This window comes from Crinia signifera, chromosome 5, assembly GCF_055691185.1.
Source record: "Crinia signifera chromosome 5, ASM5569118v1, whole genome shotgun sequence".
Lineage (NCBI taxonomy): Eukaryota > Metazoa > Chordata > Amphibia > Anura > Myobatrachidae > Crinia > Crinia signifera.
This window is the reverse complement of record NC_139221.1, coordinates 129,636,066-129,658,208: the sequence shown is the minus strand read 5'-3', so window position 1 is coordinate 129,658,208 and position 22,143 is coordinate 129,636,066.

Genomic DNA, 22,143 nt, shown 5'->3' with positions numbered 1-22,143 from the left:
CCAAGTAACGCTGCAATGCTGTGCTCCCTGTCAGATGCTAGAAGTCAAATACAGTAGGACTTCTAGCGTCTGTTTTCTTCGAGGCGGAGGGGTGTGGGGGAAGACGACGGAGGTGGGCAAGCATTGACCACTTGACAATGAGCATTAAACCCCGGCAATAAAAAATTAACCCCTGGCAGCAAGCATTATCTTTTGGCAACGTTCACTGACCCCTGGCAATAAGCAGGCCATTTACATTTTTATTAAAAGCCTTACTGTAAGACATTGTGTGCAGAATCTTGTGTCAATGGTATTGCGGTGTGTGGTATAATGTGTCAGGCATTGCAGTGTGTGGCATAATGCATTCCTTCCAACTTTGAATTAAGTATTTTTTATTGCATTTTTTAAACATGTAATAACATACATGTTTCCGACAGAGACAAAACTAACAGTTTCCATATAGGAATAAGCTTAATTTTGAACGTACCTAGGATAATATATGTATAAATAAAGGTTAGACAGAACTGACTCCCTTTTCCATTATAAGTAAAACATATATGCCCAAAGGCGCCATCCGGGCATGGGAAACGGTCATCTGTCAGACCAGACTTAGGTCGACAGTCATTAGGTCGACCCCGGAAGGTCGACGGTTCCCAAGGTTGACAGGGTTAAAGGTCGACATGGCTCAAGGTCGACATGACTTAAGGTCAACATGGGCCAAGGTCGACATGGTTTTAGGTCGACAGTCATTAGGTCGACATGAGTTTTCACTGTTTTTTGAGCCGACATGTGCCGACAGGCGGTATTTCATGACCTACCATCCACTAGGGCGTGGTGGGAGAATAAAATAGTGTGCTGAGCGTAGCGAGGCACCGTGCCCGAAGCATCGCGAGCGAAGCGAGCGATGCGAGGGGCTGCGGTTCGACTCCAACTGTGTCCATGTCGACTGTGTCGACATTCGGGTAAAAAAACAGTAAAGAACTCATGTCGACCTAATGACTGTCGACCTAAAACCACGTCGACCTTGGCCCATGTCGACCTTAAGTCATGTCGACCTTGAGCCATGTCGACCTTTAACCCTGTCGACCTTGGGGACAGTCAAGATGTACCGCTTCCCCGGGCATACATAGCATCAGGGGGGGGGAGCACAGTTACAGGATAGTGATTTTCAATAATCCTACAACCCCATAAAGGAGAAACGTATCAGAAAAGGATCATCTGTCAGAAGCCCTATTCTAAACCCGCTAACTCTAATAAAGTAAAACACCCTGAAACCCAAAGCAAACCTCCCAGATAACCCCCCACCCTGTACACCCCACCCCCAAACTGAGGCGCACCTGGATCCCATTAACTACCCCTATACCTTCCCTAAACTGTACTAATCTTACCAAGCTCCCTCACCCCCCACCCCCCCCCCCCCCACACACACATAGTCAAAGGATATATAAAACTATGGACTAGCTGGGGCCATATGTTAACGATATATTAGCTAGGACAAACCTGACCTTCCCACCAACATAAGGATATAAAGGTCTAGTAGCACACCAGTCAAATAATATCAACCTGAAGTACCTTAATAAACTAGAATAATTGTATATTATAAACAACCCAGTTACAGGAGTTTAGAGGAGCCCAAAGTAAAGGACCCAGGACTATAAGGTCATCAGTGTATAAGATTTAAAATTAGCCCCATCCCTCCCTCAGCAAATACAGCAGCTTGTCATGTATTGTACATATATCTGTGGGGGGAAATTGCGTATATTACAGAAGTAAAGAAAAATGTAAAAGCGAAATGCACAATAATATGAGAGACACAGAAATATACACAAAAAACATCTAAGGTTCCTATGTGACCTGGAATGCTAAGGATCGTAAGTGAACTGCAAGGAAGGCAGGATATTTGAGTGACAGGAACCAGAATAAAAAAAAAACAGCTGAAATAACCAATATGGGATGTTTAAAGTAGTTTCCTCCAGCATCAGGATGTGGTGTAGGGAAAGGCATCAGGAAGCATTCCTCCATAGAGCAGGGAATAATCGGATGTATAAGGGCTGTAGGTCCACGTTCACAAAGGGTAACCCCCCCATCAGCAGCATCATCTTTATAAGGGATATAGGTGGTTAGAGGATTTCCTGGAGCAGCTACTCTGGTACAACTTAGGAGGCAGGTAAGCGGAGGCAGTGAGAGCTGTATACACACAGCCGAGGCAGCGTCATTCCTCCCAACTTTCTTGATTCCCAGGACGTTTTTTGGGGGGACGGGACAGTCCTGCATCCCGCCCGGGGACAGCATGTCCTGTGGTGTGTGTGTGTGTATGTGGGGGGGGGGGGGGGGGGGGGGGGGCAGTGGGGATTAGACACTGTACATGCATCTATTCAGGTAGGCAGGTGGGCTTGGTGCATGGCCATCAGCTTACACAGCTCTGGCCATGCACCTGCATAAATAAAAACGGCATCCCCTGTAGCTGGGTTAGGTGCTGGCTGCAGGATAGAGAACAGAGAGTGGCGGTTAACTGAGAACTTTCTGGTTGGATATCAGTACTAAGTGGTATATCACAGGGATTAGTGCTTGGCCACTTCTATTTAACTTATTCATAAATGGTATAGAGGAGGGAATACTCAGCAACTTATCAAAAGTGTGTGTACACATCATAAGACAAACTGGTACTGTCATTAATCGTGTATTTAGTTTTTTGGAACTGACAAATAGGAAAAAAGTCTGGTAAACAAAAACCACCTTTTTAAAATAAACAATAAATTTGTTATTGAAAAACTGAATTTCTGGTCCTGCAGGTCAGTTAGTTCCATAAATCTGACATTTGGTCAATGTGTTATACACCAGCCAGAAATAGATTGCATACCTCCCAACTGTCACGATTACAGCGGGACAGTCCCGATTTTCGGGTCCTGTCCCGCTGTCCCACCCGCGGCAGGCATTGTCCCACTGCGGGGGGTGGCAGCTGGGAGTACACCCAATCTAATAGAATAGACGCTGTGCGCATGCGCACAGCGTCTATTCTCGTATGAAAATGAGGTTGCGGCTAATTAGCATAATCCACGCCCTCATTTGCATATGTCCCGCCCCCTTTTCGGGCAGCCGCGCGAGTGTCCCTATTTCTGCAACAGAGAAGTTGGGAGGTATGGATTGCTATACAGTAGATGCAATAATTTTATTTCATAATTCAGTTTTAAAGATTACTTCAAACTACACAGAAGACATACAGTAGCTATAAACATCAAATAAATGATTCTGGTTTAATAATATATCTTGTGTAGTTCACATTTTCTCATGTTTCAGCAAAGAAATGCTTCTACTGAAAATGATACTCTGTTTATAATAGTATACTACGGAGTGTCATCACAAAAATTAGCAATGACAGTTCAGGATGCAGCTCCAATAACACTTAGGGCCTTAAGTATCCTGACATGCCTTTTTATAATTAAAGATGTTCCAGTAGGTATCATTAGCGTATCAATCAGAAAATGGTATGGACAGCTTCACTCACTATTTAGCGTATGCATAAACAGTACCACTAAATTAGCTTTAAGCCCCTGTTACTTATATCTATAGACCACATAATTCTTTAATACTGTTGGCAAAAGGGCGCTACTGCAGTCCAATGTAAATAAGGACACTACCACTCACCTTATGCAGCATGCCAAAATATTTATTCCGCAGCTTTCCAGTGTGTTTGTGTGACATCACCCATGTTTTAATATCAAAGCATGTTTTTAGAAGGAAAGGGTGGTAATCGCACAGGAAGGGATGAATATGAGTCACAAGGTTTGGCCCCTCAAATAGGTGTCTTAATAATTATATCTGTATAACGTATGAGGGTGTGCTACCACAGGACATCAAAAAGTTACGTATAAGATTTTGGACAGAGAGGAATGTCACTGTGTGGTGCACCAAATAGAGAGTCAATTAAAATCTAACCTTTATTAATATGGGTTAAAATTATAGCGAAATATAAAAAACACAAAACATAAATGACACACAAATTGTTAAAAAAGGATATAAATTATCCTTGCTACGTGGGGTCCCACACTCCTAAATTTTTAATTCCCACTAGTATCAAGTACGTGATCTGTCAGTTATTGTACTGAATTGATTATATGTGTGCGGCGGGCATTGAACACATGTTATAGATTACTCCTTAAATGGGAGAAAATTGGGTACATAATGAATTGGCTGTTAAGGGCGGGTATGCCAATTGGTTTGAGATATAGTGCTGTGTGATGACTTCAAGGGTATAATTCCCAGATGTCTAGGGCTTATATTACAGGGCACTGATAGTTTATTCTAGTTGGTCACTGGTGTGCCAATATGAGATATAGTGGCGTAAATTTATGCCAAGAAATAATTAGGCAAGAAATGAGTGATACTGATTTTTACAGAATGTCGACACACGCTCTGTATGTAGTATTAGTGTATCTACATGAGCGTGTCGATAACCTATATCTGTGTGTGGAAATAATCACTGTAACACGGCCAAATACAATGGTGGTAGGATCAGTGCAGTCCTTGGAGTTTAGTGCGTCAATTTATACGACACATTATCTCACGATATCGCAGGACTGATTGGCAGTATAGGTTAGTAGAGATACAATCCCTGGAGTGCGGCGTGTCTATTGGTACGACACTCGTCTCACTATATAATAGGATTGGGTATCAATGGTCACTCATAATGTAATACAATCCCTGGAGTATATCGTGTCAATTTAAACGACACGTTATCTCACAATATAGTAGGATTGGGGTCAGTGAAAATACAATCCCTGGAGTACGGTGTGTCTATTAGTAGGACACTCGTCTCACTATGTACCAGGATTGGATAGCAGTAATCGCTCACAATATTGTACTTATTTCATCAACCGGACAATTTATAAATTGTCGAAAAAACAGTGCCAAGTAGTTTGGAAGGCTCAGTGTGTTATGGCGGTGCTATAGAAGTATAATTCCAGAGCCTGTCCTTTTTGCGGGGGACACTGTTGGCCGTCAGAATTATTCACTGATGTTTGTATTTAATCAGCTGTTGAGTGGGCACCTTATTTAGTGCTATTAGCAGTTGGAACAGTGCTCATATTTAAAGATATAAGTCATCGCATGGTGTGTAGCATTCACACACTGTCAGCACTATATAAGAGCATTTTTTAAATAGTAAATGATCTCATATTGATTAAATGTTTCAATAGTGGTAATGATCAATTAACATTGGTTATGCACATCAAATAACAGTCGGTCCTAGTCCCTAGAGATTTAATATATTTTTAATCAAGACAAGTTGTCTCTCATAGGACAGGACTAGATGGTCAGAAAGCACCCAATGTTAGTATCGTACGCCTGTTTACCCGCCGCTACTAGTACATTTAGTAAACAGGCGTACGATACTAACATTGGGTGCTTTCTGACCATCTAGTCCTGTCCTATGAGAGACAACTTGTCTTGATTAAAAATATATTAAATCTCTAGGGACTAGGACCGACTGTTATTTGACCTTCCCAATAAAAAAAGAAAAACACATGTCGACCTTCCCAATGTCGAACTAATGCTTGTCTCGACCTAAAGCCATGTCGACTTTATGCAGGTAGACCTTCCTGTGGTTTACCGAATGATCCACACCCATTAAAGCATTATCCATTTAAATTTAGTGATTAAACACATTGGCAGCTTTTACAAGCCATCAATTAGTAAAGAAACCCCTAGGCCTGAGCTTCATTCAGGGGCATATTTATCAGGCATGGTGGAGTGATAACCAATGATAACGCTCCAACCAATCAGCTCCTAACTATCACATTACAGGCTGCAGAGTAAGGAGCGGACTGGCTGCTGCATTTTCACTGGGCAATTTATCACTTCACCAGGCTTAATCAGCCCACATGTTAGAAGCAAATATTATGTATCCCCGAATGTATCAGGAGGGACCGCAGCAGGAATCTCCGATCCCTGCTGCGATCCCTCCTGCACTGCCGTCGGCTGCATCCCCCATAGTTTCTATGAGGGATGTGAAGCTGCCCGATGTATCAACATCGGGCAGCAACGCTTCGCATCCCTGGGATACCGCTATTCTGAGATACATACCGCGCATGCACAGCCCCCCCCCCCCCCCCCGGCTCAGCACATTGCAGGAATGGGCTCCTTTCAGAGCCCAGTCCCTGAAAGCGGGGGGATGATACATCCCATTGCCAAGACTTTTCACTGATACAGTAATGCAATGCTTGAAGAAAAAACAAATAAAAAGCAGTGCTGTACCTTTAAAAAAACGTATTAAAATTAGATTACTGTATCTATACAATATAAATGTATTAATTTATAAAACAGATATAGCATATAAAAACAATAATTCGATAATAACAAGTGATTCCACTTCCATACTAATAGCAATTTGAAGGAGAGTCTGTTCCTATTTTGCCAAACAGTACTGATTAATGTATAATAATTACCACTCCTGGTAGATCAGTCCCATGGATAGATGGCACAGTCCATGTGTCCAAGTGGTCGGCCCAAGGATGGCACAAAATACTGGTCCACTGGAGAGGGATGAAGGGAGTTGGTGGTATAAGTCCCAAATGGCCAATGAGGGTAGATGTTTGTTAAGAAAAGAGTCAAAGCGACCCCTGGATGGCATGCAGGCTCGCTGGTAGAAGCTGTATCCTGTGAGGCTGATCCGGACTTCAATCCTGATAAAGGTGGTGGAAGGTGGAATTACAGCACCGCCTGATGCTTTTCACTGCACCTGGCAGCTTTATCAAAGGTGTAGTAGTAATAGGGCATGGTTCAGTATATATACCCTTCATGCAATGCATGAGGCTGATTCAGTTCATCTGGTTTGGGGAAGGAGTAACAGTAGTACAAATACCATGTGCATTCTTCATCGGCTATGTGAACGTGAAGATTTATTATTTGCCTATGGGACCGTGACACTACACGGCCCATTTGCTTGTATTGTACAATACAGTTGGAGCCGCAGCGATGTTCAAGGGGATGAAATGCACGAGCATCTCATATGTACTGTATACTGTAGTATGTGTAAGCGTGCTCCACTTGGCGAATGGCGGGGTTACATCGATATATAAATCCGCCACTAGATTGATGGAGCATAATCAATCCAGTGGTGGTGATATTTATTGTATGGCGAGCAGCCACGTACCTTGGCGTACAGGAGCGCAAGTAGAAAAGTGGATCACCAAAACCTTTGCCAAGGCGAGCTGGCGGCAATAATGAGAGGCGCTCAATCTTTATGTGCCAGTATGACAGTACATGTGACCCTCGCCCTCACCATGTCCATCTTTCCTTGTACAGATTGTCCGTCCCGAAGTGCTGCGGCATCCAAGAGAAGAAGACCTGTTGCTGCTGAATCTGCGGAAGCAGGTAAATGAACAAACCACACCCCATTACACATACAGTACACACACCCATGTTACATCAACAAGATCTCACACTACATTCAGCTCCTGCTGCTACATTGCTACAGAAATGAATGTAATCTGAGCTAGGCATGTGATATATTATTAATGTCAATGTTGCATGCTGTATCGGGGTACATGTGTAAGTGCATAACACCCCTAGGTATGTGCGTCAGCCATCTATAGCCCTATGTAAAACAGTGTAGACGACAGTGTGGCCTATATATGCATCAATACTTACCTCTTCATCTGTATCCACAGGTGCTATACAACTAGGGAGCAACACAACAGATTCTTCAATAGTGGTGCTAGACGAAATGGACATCATTCTTGATCCGGTCGACACCTTTGCGGCAGAGGAAGAAATGCAGACCTCGTCACAGAGTGATCTTCCCCCAAGTGGGGTGTCTCCCAACCCACCCCCAACCACCCACCCACCCCATAAAGCAGCTACTGCTTCCCAAGTAGCTAACTCCTTGGTTAATTTCAAGGACAAACAGTTAGAATTCATGGCCTCCCAAAGCCTCCAAATAGGTAATATCCAGGGGTACATGTGTGACACCTTCCTTCAGTTACGCAAAATTGCACGTAGTGTACGGGTAATGGCCAGACACACTACAACCATTACAGTCCAAACCATGAGTGTCAGAGCCTGCTGGAATATGTAGATCCACAACCTTTGCCAGGCAAGGAGTTATACCACACTACTTTAGTGCAATCCCATAGTCATATACCATTACAATATGTTATAATTCACACATTAATTTATATTGAGAAAAAGACACAAACACAATGGTATGCGGTTAGCAATTTTTACTTTTTGTTTTTTTGGTGAAGCTTTCTATACGTGAGTATAACAGGGCTGTTGCTTTCATTACGTTGTTCAATTATCCTTTCCAATACTTCTCTTGAACCCTGCCACAATAATAGCAGATCATATTATAAATCTCATGAAGAATATGATTTTATCAGAAATTTAATTGTCAGAAAAATGTCTCTTTCTCCACTTCAAACATATAAATGTTATATAAAATACATAGTTGGGTGCCACAAAAAACACCATTGCGCAGTCTCATGTTTGAAGAAAGAATTGAATTAAAAAAAAAAGAAATTCTTTGTTTGTACCAACTTCAATAAATGTATCAGAATATTGATATATTCAGTATTTAATGTATTTGAGACCTGTAAATAGTTCCGTACAGCCATTAAGCCCTCCTGGTGGGGTATCACTGTAAATAAGCTAGTGACATCAATAGTCACCAGCCATATATCCTCTGGAACCATGCCCAGTTGTTCTAATTTACGGAGTAATGTGGTCATATCTAGCAAGAACTGTGGTGCTGATGTATAAGTGGCTGTAAAATTGAGTCTAGAAGAATAGAAGTTGGTTGGAAGAGAGAGCACCGGCCAAAATGTTGGGCCTGCCTGGTGGTGGAACACCCTTGTGTACCTTAGATGCCATATAGATCAAGGGGACCAGTGGGCATTGAGATATTAATATATCAAATGCTACTTTTGAAATCACCAAGGCATCCTTTGCTAGTATTAGAGCCTCACATAGCTCCCTGGTAAAAACCGCAGTTGGCTCACCTTGCAATTTAATATAGACTCACGGTTCATTAAGTTGTCAATGAATCTCTTTGCGATAGTTGCCGATAGTAATGTCTTGAAGAACAAAAGCTCCTACCTGATCAGCCGGACGGATTATAAAGGAGTCATTTGCAGGTAAATTTTTAGTGCCTGTTGTTCTTGTTTTGTCAAGTTATGATGTACTCTGTTGACCAGATTTTTTTGTATCCTCATCAATCATTCGAATTAATGTTTTGAGACTTGCTTTATTTTAAAGCGGATCCAATGTTGATGGCACCTTAAACTGTAACAATTTGTCCAGAATTTGTACAGGTTAATTGGAGTGTTCCTTTTTTCTTTAAAAATATTAGTTTAATTTTATGTTGTACATATCTGGTGTTTCTCCACCTGCCACCGTAAATCATCAAATCCTTGGGTAGGGACAAAAGAGAGACCCTTAGATAATAGCGATCTCTCAGCTTTGTTAACTCATGACTAGATAGATTAAATATTCATTCTTCTTGCCCGATACTGGAGGTTTTTTGTACCTGGTCTGATGCTACATGATAGATTCTACCACAGCGCTAAGAGGTGCCCACAAGAAAACACACAAGATACTGCAGATTAAAAACAATACTGTCCTTTTAATTAGAAACTGAGTTCCATGAAGCAATTCCAAATCAGTCCTGTATCAAGGTTTCTGAAAAAGACAAACTCACCTTTCCTGGAAGTGGAAAGAAAAGTACCAGTGGGCGCCTTATGCACACAAATATGACAATTTATTATGGAAATATCATACAAGAATTAAATTAAAACTAATTGGACACAGAATTCTATTCTGTGTCCAATTAGTTTTAATTTAATTCTTGTATGATATTTCCATAATAAATTGTCATATTTGTGTGCATAAGGCGCCCACTGGTACTTTTCTTTTTACTTCTAACCCTTTTGGGGGCGGCAACCCCCTCCCAGAGGGCAGCCATTTGCACACAGCACTCAAACACTGGCCCATAGCGCTCAAAATATATTGTTTTTTCCTGGAAGTGGGAGATCAAATAACAGGCAATAGTGCAAATTATTTCAAACAAAAATGGATGAATTTAATAAAATGCGCTCACAAGCATAGACAATTAAAACAGCATAAATTAAAGAACTCAAGGCAAAGCTGCTCACACGTCCAAATGTCCAGGGATGGAAAAGATCACTGCAGGTCTGGAATAGCAGACGACCTCCTGGTATATCGGGGTGACAGCCAGTGGGTGTTAGAAAATGAGTGGAGCCACACTTAATGCATTTTGGATCCCTTAGATCCTTCCTCTGAAGCGTCAGAGACGCAATCCTTACCCGCACGCTGGTGCATCCTTCGGCGCAAATCCCTGTACTGCACTGTACGCAAGTGTTCTCAGTGGCAAGCTGTACATGGCCCTTTCCTGGGGCCTAGTTGGCATCCCACGCGGATTCCAATCAGGTCCCATGCTGCATGGGCGCCGCCATGACACTTGCAGCCAGATGACTGAATCTTCCAATGATCTCCCTGTGACCTTCATACTCGGACCTGTGCATTGGACCATATGGTCAAGGTGTGCACAGGTACGTCCTGAAGTTAATTGATGCTGCAACTTGCAACCAATCACAGACAGGCAGGGAGGATATAGGTAAGGCCTCCGGCCCTTCATACTTGCCTTGAACAACTTGTCTGATCCCTGAGTACCTCCAGAAGTCAGCATTCTAAGCTCCAGGTTCCCTGTTCCAGAGTTGTGCATCTGTGATCTGCTGCTGCTATTCAAATCTCACTGGTTAACCATTCACCTGCCAGGTTACTTTCCAGCTGATTAACATTCCTATGGGAAGAGGTCAGAGCATTCCAGTTCCCACTAACAGAGATTACTACTGGCTTCTAAAGCCATTTACCATCTTTGACTCCCTAGTCAACACAGGCATCGACTCTACAAATTCCACTGTCTGTCCACAGCTCCCAGGCCACCAACATCCAATGTCTGCTCAAAGGCTGTCAACATCCTTCCGGCTCCCAGGCCACTGACATCCTTCTCCGTCTCCCAGGCCATCGACATCCCTCTGGCTCCCAGGCCGTCGACATCCCTCTCCGGCTACCAGGCCGATGCAGTCCATACACTAAAACTGCCACTGTCAACAGTCTCCATGGAGATCATTTATTTCAAAGGGGTAGATAAGCCACATATGCTTTTTATATTCTGCAGGCACTTTATCTTCACTCTTTAGCAAATGGTTTTTACATCAATTACACTTGTTTATGACTTGAAAAGTGGTTTTACATATTATCCGGCATACGGTCACTAGGTCGACCCTATGAAGGTCAACAAAAACATTAGGTCAACAGTCAAAAAGGTTGACATGCCGTTTTCACCTTTTTTTTTGTTGTGGTGGGAAAATATAATAGCGTGCCAAGCGCAGTGAGGCACCATGCCTGAAGCAGTGGGCCATGGTACACTTAGACCAGTGGTCAGAAACCCATCGCTCACAAGCTACCAGTAGCCTGCCTGAGCAATCCGGGTGGCTCGACCACTCCTCGCTTCGGACAGACGCTAGAAGTCATATTTGACCTCTAGCATGTGACAGGGAGTACCGCGCTAAGCATTCCTGGCACTTCCAAGTAACGCTGCAATGCTGTGCTCCCTGTCAGATGCTAGAAGTCAAATACAGTAGGACTTCTAGCGTCTGTTTTCTTCGAGGCGGAGGGGTGTGGGGGAAGACGACGGAGGTGGGCAAGCATTGACCACTTGACAATGAGCATTAAACCCCGGCAATAAAAATTAACCCCTGGCAGCAAGCATTATCTTTTGGCAACGTTCACTGACCCCTGGCAATAAGCAGGCCATTTACATTTTTATTAAAAGCCTTACTGTAAGACATTGTGTGCAGAATCTTGTGTCAATGGTATTGCGGTGTGTGGTATAATGTGTCAGGCATTGCAGTGTGTGGCATAAGGCATTCCTTCCAACTTTGAATTAAGTATTTTTTATTGCATTTTTCAAACATGTAATAACATACATGTTTCCGACAGAGACAAAACTAACAGTTTCCATATAGGAATAAGCTAAATTTTGAACGTACCTAGGATAATATATGTATAAATAAAGGTTAGACAGAACTGACTCCCTTTTCCATTATAAGTAAAACATATATGCCCAAAGGCGCCATCCGGGCATGGGAAACGGTCATCTGTCAGACCAGACTTAGGGCGACAGTCATTAGGTCGACCCCGGAAGGTCGACGGTTCCCAAGGTCGACAGGGTTAAAGGTCGACATGGCTCAAGGTCGACATGACTTAAGGTCAACATGGGCCAAGGTCGACATGGTTTTAGGTCGACAGTCATTAGGTCGACATGAGTTTTCACTGTTTTTTGAGCCGACATGTGCCGACAGGCGGTATTTCATGCCCTACCATCCACTAGGGCGTGGTGGGAGAATAAAATAGTGTGCTGAGCGTAGCGAGGCACCGTGCCCGAAGCATCGCGAGCGAAGCGAGCGATGCGAGGGGCTGCGGTTCGACTCCAACTGTGTCCATGTCGACTGTGTCGACATTCGGGTAAAAAAACAGTAAAGAACTCATGTCGACCTAATGACTGTCGACCTAAAACCACGTCGACCTTGGCCCATGTTGACCTTAAGTCATGTCGACCTTTAACCCTGTCGACCTTGGGGACAGTCAAGATGTACCGCTTCCCCGGGCATACATAGCATCAGGGGGGGGGAGCACAGTTACAGGATAGTGATTTTCAATAATCCTACAACCCCATAAAGGAGAAACGTATCAGAAAAGAATCATCTGTCAGAAGCCCTATTCTAAACCCGCTAACTCTAATAAAGTAAAACACCCAGAAACCCAAAGCAAACCTCCCAGATAACCCCCCCACCCTGTACACCCCACCCCCAAACTGAGGCGCACCTGGATCCCATTAACTACCCCTATACCTTCCCTAAACTGTACTAATCTTACCAAGCTCCCTCACCCCCCCCCCCCCCCCCCACACACACACACACATAGTCAAAGGATATATAAAACTATGGACTAGCTGGGGCGATATGTTAACGATATATTAGCTAGGACAAACCTGACCTTCCCACCAACATAAGGATATAAAGGTCTAGTAGCACACCAGTCAAATAATATCAACCTGAAGTACCTTAATAAACTAGAATAATTGTATATTATAAACAACCCAGTTACAGGAGTTTAGAGGAGCCCAAAGTAAAGGACCCAGGACTATAAGGTCATCAGTGTATAAGATTTAAAATTAGCCCCATCCCTCCCTCAGCAAATACAGCAGCTTGTCATGTATTGTACATATATCTGTGGGGGGAAATTGCGTATATTACTGAAGTAAAGAAAAATGTAAAAGCGAAATGCACAATAATATGAAAGAGACACAGAAATATACACAAAAAACATCTAAGGTTCCTATGTGACCTGGAATGCTAAGGATCGTAAGTGAACTGCAAGGAAGGCAGGATATTTGAGTGACAGGAACCATAATAAAAAAAAAAAAAACAGCTGAAATAACCAATATGGGATGTTTAAAGTAGTTTCCTCCAGCATCAGGATGTGGTGTAGGGAAAGGCATCAGGAAGCATTCTTCCATAGAGCAGGGAATAATCGGATGTATAAGGGCTGTAGGTCCACGTTCACAAAGGGTAACCCCCCCATCAGCAGCATCATCTTTATAAGGGATATAGGTGATTAGAGGATTTCCTGGAGCAGAATAAGAAATGTCCTCAAACCAGGAGGAGGCCATCTGGGGTGGCTCATCCAGGGAGCAGTACAGTGCCGTTTCAGTACTGGTTATAAAATCACAATTTTGAGGTGCATCTTCCTCAGCAGGGGTGCAGGATATAAATAAGTAATCTCTCTGCACAGGAGCCTGTCGGCCGAGGCATAGATAGCCTATAGTATGTGATGCAGAGAAGTTGCCATGTTGATTTATATGCCAGGTGCAGCAGGCCCTGTATATAAGCAGGTCAGCAGATTAGTTGAAGTATAGAAGTGCATAAGTAAACGATGGTGGCTAGCAGACCACCGGGCTTGCAGGAGAAGCCAATAGCTGCGGTCACAGCTACTCTGGTACAACTAAGGAGGCAGGTAAGCGGAGGCAGTGAGAGCTGTATACACACAGCCGAGGCAGCGTCATTCCTCCCAACTTTTTTGATTCCCAGGACGTCCTTTTTTTTGGGGGGGGGGGGGGACACGGACAGTCCTGCATCCCGCCCGGGGCCAGCATGTGCTGCGGTGGGTGTGTGTGTATGGGGGGGGGGGCAGTGGGGATTAGACACTGTACATGCATCCATTCAGGTAGGCAGGTGGGCTGGGGGCATGGCCATCAGCTTACACAGCTCTGGCCATGCACCCGCATAAATAAAAACGGCATCCCCTGTAGCTGGGTTAGGTGCTGGCTGCAGGATAGAGAACAGAGAGTGGCGGTTAACGGAGAACTTTCTGGTTGGATATCAGTACTAAGTGGTGAATCACAGGGATTAGTGCTTGGCCACTTCTATTTAACTTATTCATAAATGGTATAGAGGAGGGAATACTCAGCAACTTATCAAAAGTGTGTGTACACATCATAAGACAAACTGGTACTGTCATTAATCGTGTAGTTAGTTTTTTGGAACTGACAAATGGGAAAAAAGTCTGGTAAACAAAAACCACCTTTTTAAAATAAACAATAAATTTGTTCTTGATAAACTAAATTTCTGGTCCTGCAGGTCAGTTAGTTCCATAAATCTGACATTTGGTCAATGTGTTATACACCAGTCAGAAATAGATTGCTATACAGTAGATGCAATATTTTTATTTCATAATTCAGTTTTAAAGATTACTTCAAACTACACAGAAGACATAGAGCAGCTATAAACAGCAAATAAATGATTCTGGTTTAATAATATATCTTGTGTAGTTCACATTTTCTCATGTTTCAGCAAAGAAATGCTTCTACTGAAAATGATACTCTGTTTATAATAGTATACTACGGAGTGTCATCACAAAAATGAGCAATGACAGTTCAGGATGCAGCTCCAATAACACTTCGGGCCTTAAGTATCCTGACATGCCTTTTTATAATTAAAGATGTTCCAGTAGGTATCATTAGCGTATCAATCAGAAAATGGTATGGACAGCTTCACTCACTATGTAGCGTATGCATAAACAGTACCACTAAATTAGCTCTAAGCCCCTGTTACTTATATCTACAGACCACATAATTCTTTAATACTGTTGGCAAAAGGGCGCTACTGCAGTCCAATATAAATAAGGACACTACCACTCACATTATGCAGCATGCCAGGTTGACATTAGGAAGGTCGACAGTCAAAAGGTCAACATGGGTTTTTCACTTTGTTTTGAGCCGACGTGCTGACAGGTGGTATTTCATACCCTACCATCCACTAGGGAGGGAGCAAATAATGCTGCGCCGAGCGTAGCAAGGCACCATGCCAGAAGCACTGATACGGTGTCCATGTTGACTATGTCGATATTCGAAAAAAAGAAAAACACATGTCGACCTTCCCTATGTCGAACTGATGCTTGTGTCGACCTAAAGCCATGTCGACTTTATGCAGGTAGACCTTCCTGTGGTGTACCGAATGATCCACACCCATTAAAGCATTATCCATTTAAATTGAGTGATTAAACACATTGGCAGCTTTTACAAGTCACCAATTAATAAAGAAACCCCTAGACCTGAGCTTCATTCAGGGGCATATTTATCAGGCATGGTGAAGTGATAACCAATGATAACGCTCCAACCAATCAGCTCCTAACTATCACATTACAGGCTGTAGAGTAAGGAGCTGACTGGCTGCTGCAATATCACTGGGCAATTTATCACTTCACCAGGCTTAATCAGCCCACATGTTAGAAGCAAATATTATGTATCCCCGAATGTATCAGGAGGGACCGCAGCAGGAATCTCCGATCCCTGCTGCGATCCCTCCTGCACCATCGCCGGCCGCATCCCCCATAGTTTCTATGGGGGATGTGAAGCTGCCCGATGTATCAACATCGGGCAGCAACGCTTCGCATCCCTGGGATACCGCTATTCTGAGATACATACCGCGCATGCACAGCCCCCCCCCCCGGCACCCGGCTCAGCACATTGCAGGAATGGGCTCCTTTCAGAGCCCAGTCCCTGAAAGCGGGGGGATGATACATCCCATTGCCAAGACTTTTCACTGATACAGTAATGCAATGCTTGAAGAAAAAACAAATAAAAAGCAGTGCTGTACCTTTAAAAAAAACATATTAATATTGGATTATCTATACAATATAAATGTATTAATTTATAAAACAGATATAGCATATAAAAACAATAATTTGATAATAACAAGTGATTCCACTTCCACACCAACAGCAATTTGAATGAGAGTCTGTTCCTATTTTGTCAAACAGTACTGATTAATGTATAATAATTACCACTCCTGGTAGATCAGTCCCATGGATAGATGGCACAGTCCATGTGTCCAAGTGGTCGACCCAAGGATGGCACAGATTACTGGTCCACTGGAGAGGGATGAAGGGAGTTGGTGGTATAAGTCCCAAATGGCCAATGAGGGTAGATGTTTGTTAAGAAAGGAGTCAAAGCGACCCCTGGATGGCATGCAGGCTCGCTGGTAGAAGCTGTATCCTGTGAGGCTGATCCGGACTTCAATCCTGATAAAGGTGGTGGAATTAGCACCGCCTGATGCTTTTCACTGCACCGGGCAGCTTTATCAAAGGTGTAGTACTAATAGGGCATGGTTCAGTATATATACCCTTCATGCAATGCATGAGGCTGATTCAGTTCATCTGGTTTGGGGAAGGAGTAACAGTAGTACAAATACCATGTGCATTCTTCATCGGTATGTGAACGTGAAGTTTCATTATTTGCCTATGGGACCGTGACACTTCACGGCCCATTTGCTTGTATTGTACAATACAGTTGGAGCCGCAGCGATGTTCAAGGGGATGAGATGCACGAGCATCTCATATGTACTGTATACTGTAGTATGTGTAAGCGTGCTCCACTTGGCGAATGGCGGGGTTACATCGATATATAAATCCGCCACTAGATTGGTGGAGCATAAGCAATCCAGTGGTGGTGATATTTATTGTATGGCGAGCAGCCACGTACCTTGGCGTACAGGAGCGCAAGTAGAAAAGTGGATCACCAAAACCTTTGCCATGGCGAGCTGGCGGCAATAATGAGAGGCGCTCAATCTGTATGTGCCAGTATGACAGTACATGTGACCCTGGCCCTCACCATCTATACCAGGGGTGGCCGAACCGGTCCTTAAGATCTACCAACGGTCCACATTTTCCAGATCACCTAGCTGGTGCACAGCTGTAGTCATTACTAACTGTCACATTTTCAAACATGCTGCATTCATTCCTACTATAGATCCACAGGTTGCCTGAAAAACAGGAACTGTTGGTAGATCTTGAGGACAGGTTTGGCCACCCCTGATCTACAGTATACCTACTTGCTTATGAGTCAGGTTTTCTTTATAAAAAAGAAAACTAAACAAAATGGCTAGTTGCATGCAGGGCCCTTGATGTCCATCTACATTCTTTAACTGGTAATCTGGCTCTGGTGAATATTGTATATCAATGAGAGTGAACAGCACATGTGGTGTAATGGTTAGCATTACTACCTCACAGCACTGAGGTCATGGGTTTGATTCCCACCATGGCCCTAACTGTGCAGTTTGTATATTCTCCCTGTGCTTGCGTGGGTTTCCTCCCATAACCCAAAAATAAACTGCTGGTAGGTTTATTGTCTCTTAACAAAATTAACCCTAGAGTAGATGTACAGTACATGTGGAAGAAAATATAGATTTTTAAGCACCATTGAGGTAGGGTCTGAATGGCCACATATTCCCTGTAAAACGCTGCAGAATACTGTATGGACTAAGATCATCCCTAACTGGATTATACCACATTACATTACATTCTCTGCTAAAGGTTTGGTCACAGATTTTCATTCATTTAGCAGCAACCCTAAAGTAAGGAATACTCCTGTCTAGCTTAGCAGTATATTGGCATAAGTGCTAGAGGGAGCTCACATCAGGGGATGATTTGAACTACTGTATACTGTATAAAAATTATCAGGACTAGTCAGCAGCATAAGAAACCACTCTACAAAGTGATGTGAAAGGTTGCCTGGCAAATATTTAGCTATGATCTCCAGACCAAAGTAACATAACTGATTTTATCTGTATTCATAAAGATGAGAAGACTAGATGGAATAAATTGACTATTATGGCGCCACTGAATGGCTGCCTGGGTACTGCACAGCTCGGTAAATATGCTCCCCATGTCCGTGTCCCTTATTAGAATGCATCTATTGCATATCTGTACATGTGATGTATACAGTATCTGTACTGTCATTGTTACTTGTTCCTTGTACTGATAACCCTTTGTATTACAGTATGTGCATTGTTATTTTTAATGTCTGTAAAGCGCCTTGAGTCCTGTTGGAGAAAGTGCACTATATAAATAAAACTTACATACTTACTATTACATCTTGGGCTTGATTCTGCATTGGACGCTTTTCTGATATTCACCCAAACCACTGATACTAGACTGTACACATCTGAATCGGACCCAATTTTTTGAGGGCAGTTTTATGACAAGTCCGTAGTACGAGGTCATGTGACAACATTTTGTGAAAAATCAGAGGAATTCTGGAGCAAATATTGGAGTATTTTGCTGGGTTTTTTTTTCATTGCAGAATGAAGTTTTAAATATGTTCCCGCAATGTGGCAATCTCTCTTCTTCATACAATTTTACTGCCATACAGTTTTGAAGACAGTGCTCTCTATTTTGAACTATAAATATAGCCACGGCCAGCTTGGGCAAATAGCAGGGGAAGTAAGTGTGCCTGCAACTATAGAGAGTGTATGCATATGCCATTTTTAGGCAATCACTGGGTAGACTATTTGCAGAAAGTACAAAGGGTCCATCAATTTTGGATACGTTATATTGATATTTTATCAAAAACATTAAAGTCATAGATCATTACATGCATATTTTTTGACCATCTAGAATGTTCTGAGAAATTATATATATATGATTATTTTTTTACAGTTTCTGATATAGCGCAGCTGATTCCATTGCGCTTTACAATAGTAGACAGTGATAAAACAAACGAACAGACAGACTTGGAGGTAGGAGAGCCCTGCTGCAAGCTTACAATCTATAGGGATATAGGAGGGAAACACAAGAACAGGCACCAGTAATAGCATAGCAGTCCCACCAAGTTACAAGTCCAGAAGGGAAGCTATATAATACATAAGTGCCTCAGATGGCTATGCGTGTAGAACTTAAATATGATAGGCTTGCCTGAAGAGGTGAGTTTTCAGGGAACACTTGAAAGTTTGGAGACTAGTGGAGAGTCTTATTGTGCGTGGAAGGGCATTCCATAGGGTGGTCGAGATGGGAGATATTTTGTGATAAGTAAAGAGATATATACTGGTTCAGTATGGTTAATAGCTTTATATGCAAGTAGAAGTGTTTTATATTGAATACGGGAAGATACAGGCAACCAATGGAGGGACTGGCAGAGCGGATCAGCAGACGATGAGCGTCTTGCAAGGAAGATCAACCTAGCAGCAGCATTTAAGATGGATTGCAGTGGTGAGAGTCTGTTCTTGGGAAGACCAGTTAGGAGACTATTGCAATAATCAATGCGGGATATAATGAGTGCATGGACAAGAGATTTAGAAGTGTCCTGTGTGAGATAGGGTCCTATTTTGGATATGTTTTTTAGATGAATGTAACAGGATTTGGAGACAGATTGAATGTCGGGAATAAAGGACAGTTCAGAGTCGATGATGACCCCTAAGCAACAAGCTTGTGGGGTATGGTAGATTGTCGAGTTGTCAACAGCGATGGAGATATCAGGATGGTAACTGTTCTTAGTTGGCGGGAATATAAGTAATTCCATTTTGGAATATTGGCGAGAAGACATCCAAGATGAGATGGCAGAGAGACATTCAGAGACTCGACCCAAAACCACTGGTGACAACTCTGGGGTTGATAGATTTGAGTATCATCCGCATATAAGTGATACTGAAAGAGAGGAAGTATAGATTGAGAAAAGCAGAGGACCTAAGACTGAGCCTTGCGGAACTCTGACTGAGGGCCTTATTTTGGTTCATTCTTTCTGACAAAATCCTTCTTAGATGGGCAAAACCATGTGCACTGCAGGTGGGACAGGTGTTACTTGTGCAGAGAGAATTAGATTTGGGTGGGGTTTTACTTCAAAGTGAGATCTATATTGCAGTGTAAAAATAAAGCAGTCAGTATTTTCCCTGCACAGAAACAAAATTACTCACCCAAATCTAATTCTCTCTGCACATGTTACATCTGCCCCCCCTGCAGTGCACATGGTTTTGTCCATCTAAGAAGGATTTTGTCAGAAAGAATGAACCAAAATAAGGCCCTGACAGAGGTAACGAAGAGGAAGTAGAGTCAGAGAAGCGAACAATGAAAGAGCGATCAGATACAGTAGGTAAGACGTGAACCAGGAAAGGGCTGCATCATTAAGACCTAGGGAGTGTAGTGTTTGTAAGATAAGAGTGTGATCGACCGTGTCAAACGCACCAGAAAGATCCAGAAGAATAAGTATTGAGTAATGGGCTTTAGACTTAGCAGTTACCAGATCATTCACCACTTTAGTCAGTGCTGTCTCAGTGGAGTGTTGAGAGCGAAAGCCTGAGTGAAGTGGGTCTAATAGGGTGTGAGAGTTAAGAAAGTTTGTGAGGCGACAGTAGACAAGTCTCTCCAGTAGCTTGGAGAGGCATGGGAGCTGAGAGATAGGACGATAGTTAGAGATAGAGTTAGGGTTAGTTGGGTTTTTTTCAGAATGGGAGTAATCACTGCATGTTTGAGCAGAGAAGGAAAAGTACCAGTAGCAAGAGAGAGATAGCTAGCAGATTTTAGTTAAGGTTAGAATAAGCACAGGCGATAGATTTTTAATGACATGTGCAGGTATAGGATCAAGAGGAGAGGCAGTAGACTAAGAGTATAAGAAGAGTGTGAATACTTCATTTTCATTTTTGTGGAAGAGCATACCATTTCATCTCGGATGTTATCAATCTTGTCCTTAAAGTAGGAGGCAAGTTCTTGTGCACTGATGGTAGCCGGTGGGGGAGGGTACAGAAGAGACTTAAATGTGTTAAAAAGTCGCTTAGGGTTGGTGGCATGAGAAGAGATGAGAGATTGGTAGTATGTTTGTTTGGCAGTGTCCAAAGCATTGCAGTAGGAGTGGTAGCTAGTCTTATATGTGAGGAAATATATGATTATATACTCATTTTTTCCTGACCCTTTTCCTAACCACACTGTACATCATTTTGATTGAAAATATTTAAGGTGGGCACTATGTTGGTGGGCGGTTCACTACATTGTACATATAGAAAATAAATTATAATTATGCTAACATGTGAACTTGAAATGGGCTTGAAAGACAAAAACCTGTTCTATTTTAGGGTAATCACAAACTTGTGGGCCCTTAAAGAAAATGTTAAGAATCAAGATGTATTTTAATTTATTTTTAAAATAAATTAAAAATCCTGTTTCAACCCCTGAAATCTATAAATTCAACAAAAGGTTCGCAGAGAGCCGTGCAGGTGTATGAATGGGAAGCCTCTGATGTGGTGTTTTGAGGGATGGTCTTTTCTAGGTATTACCTGGGTGGTTTTGTGTAGCTTCCATTTACCAACAATTGATCCAACAGTGCTCACAGAGATATTCAAACTAGAATATTATTTTGCTGCCTCTTCATATCTGGTGTAGGTCTATAATTTATTTTTCATTTGCTAGAATGCTCTTTATTTTCACAGCTTTCCTGTAAACTTACAGCATGATAAATGTTAGCTTAAGTATCCACGAAAGTGGTCTATTTTTAACGACAAAGGTTATTTGAAAGCCAATTTTAAGGGTAATATATTTTATCAGTATTAACTTGGTTTATACAGGTGTTCAATACATATGTACATATACATTTAGCCTTCTTGCGCATTAAAAAGCCAGTTGTGCCACACCATGGTGTGACTCTGTAGCATAAAAGCATCTTTTTGTGCGACTTTTTCCATTACAATGCACATTATTTGCAAACCAGTATCAATAGTATCCACAAGCTGCTAAAAATTTTATGCAGCATGACTATAATTTGTA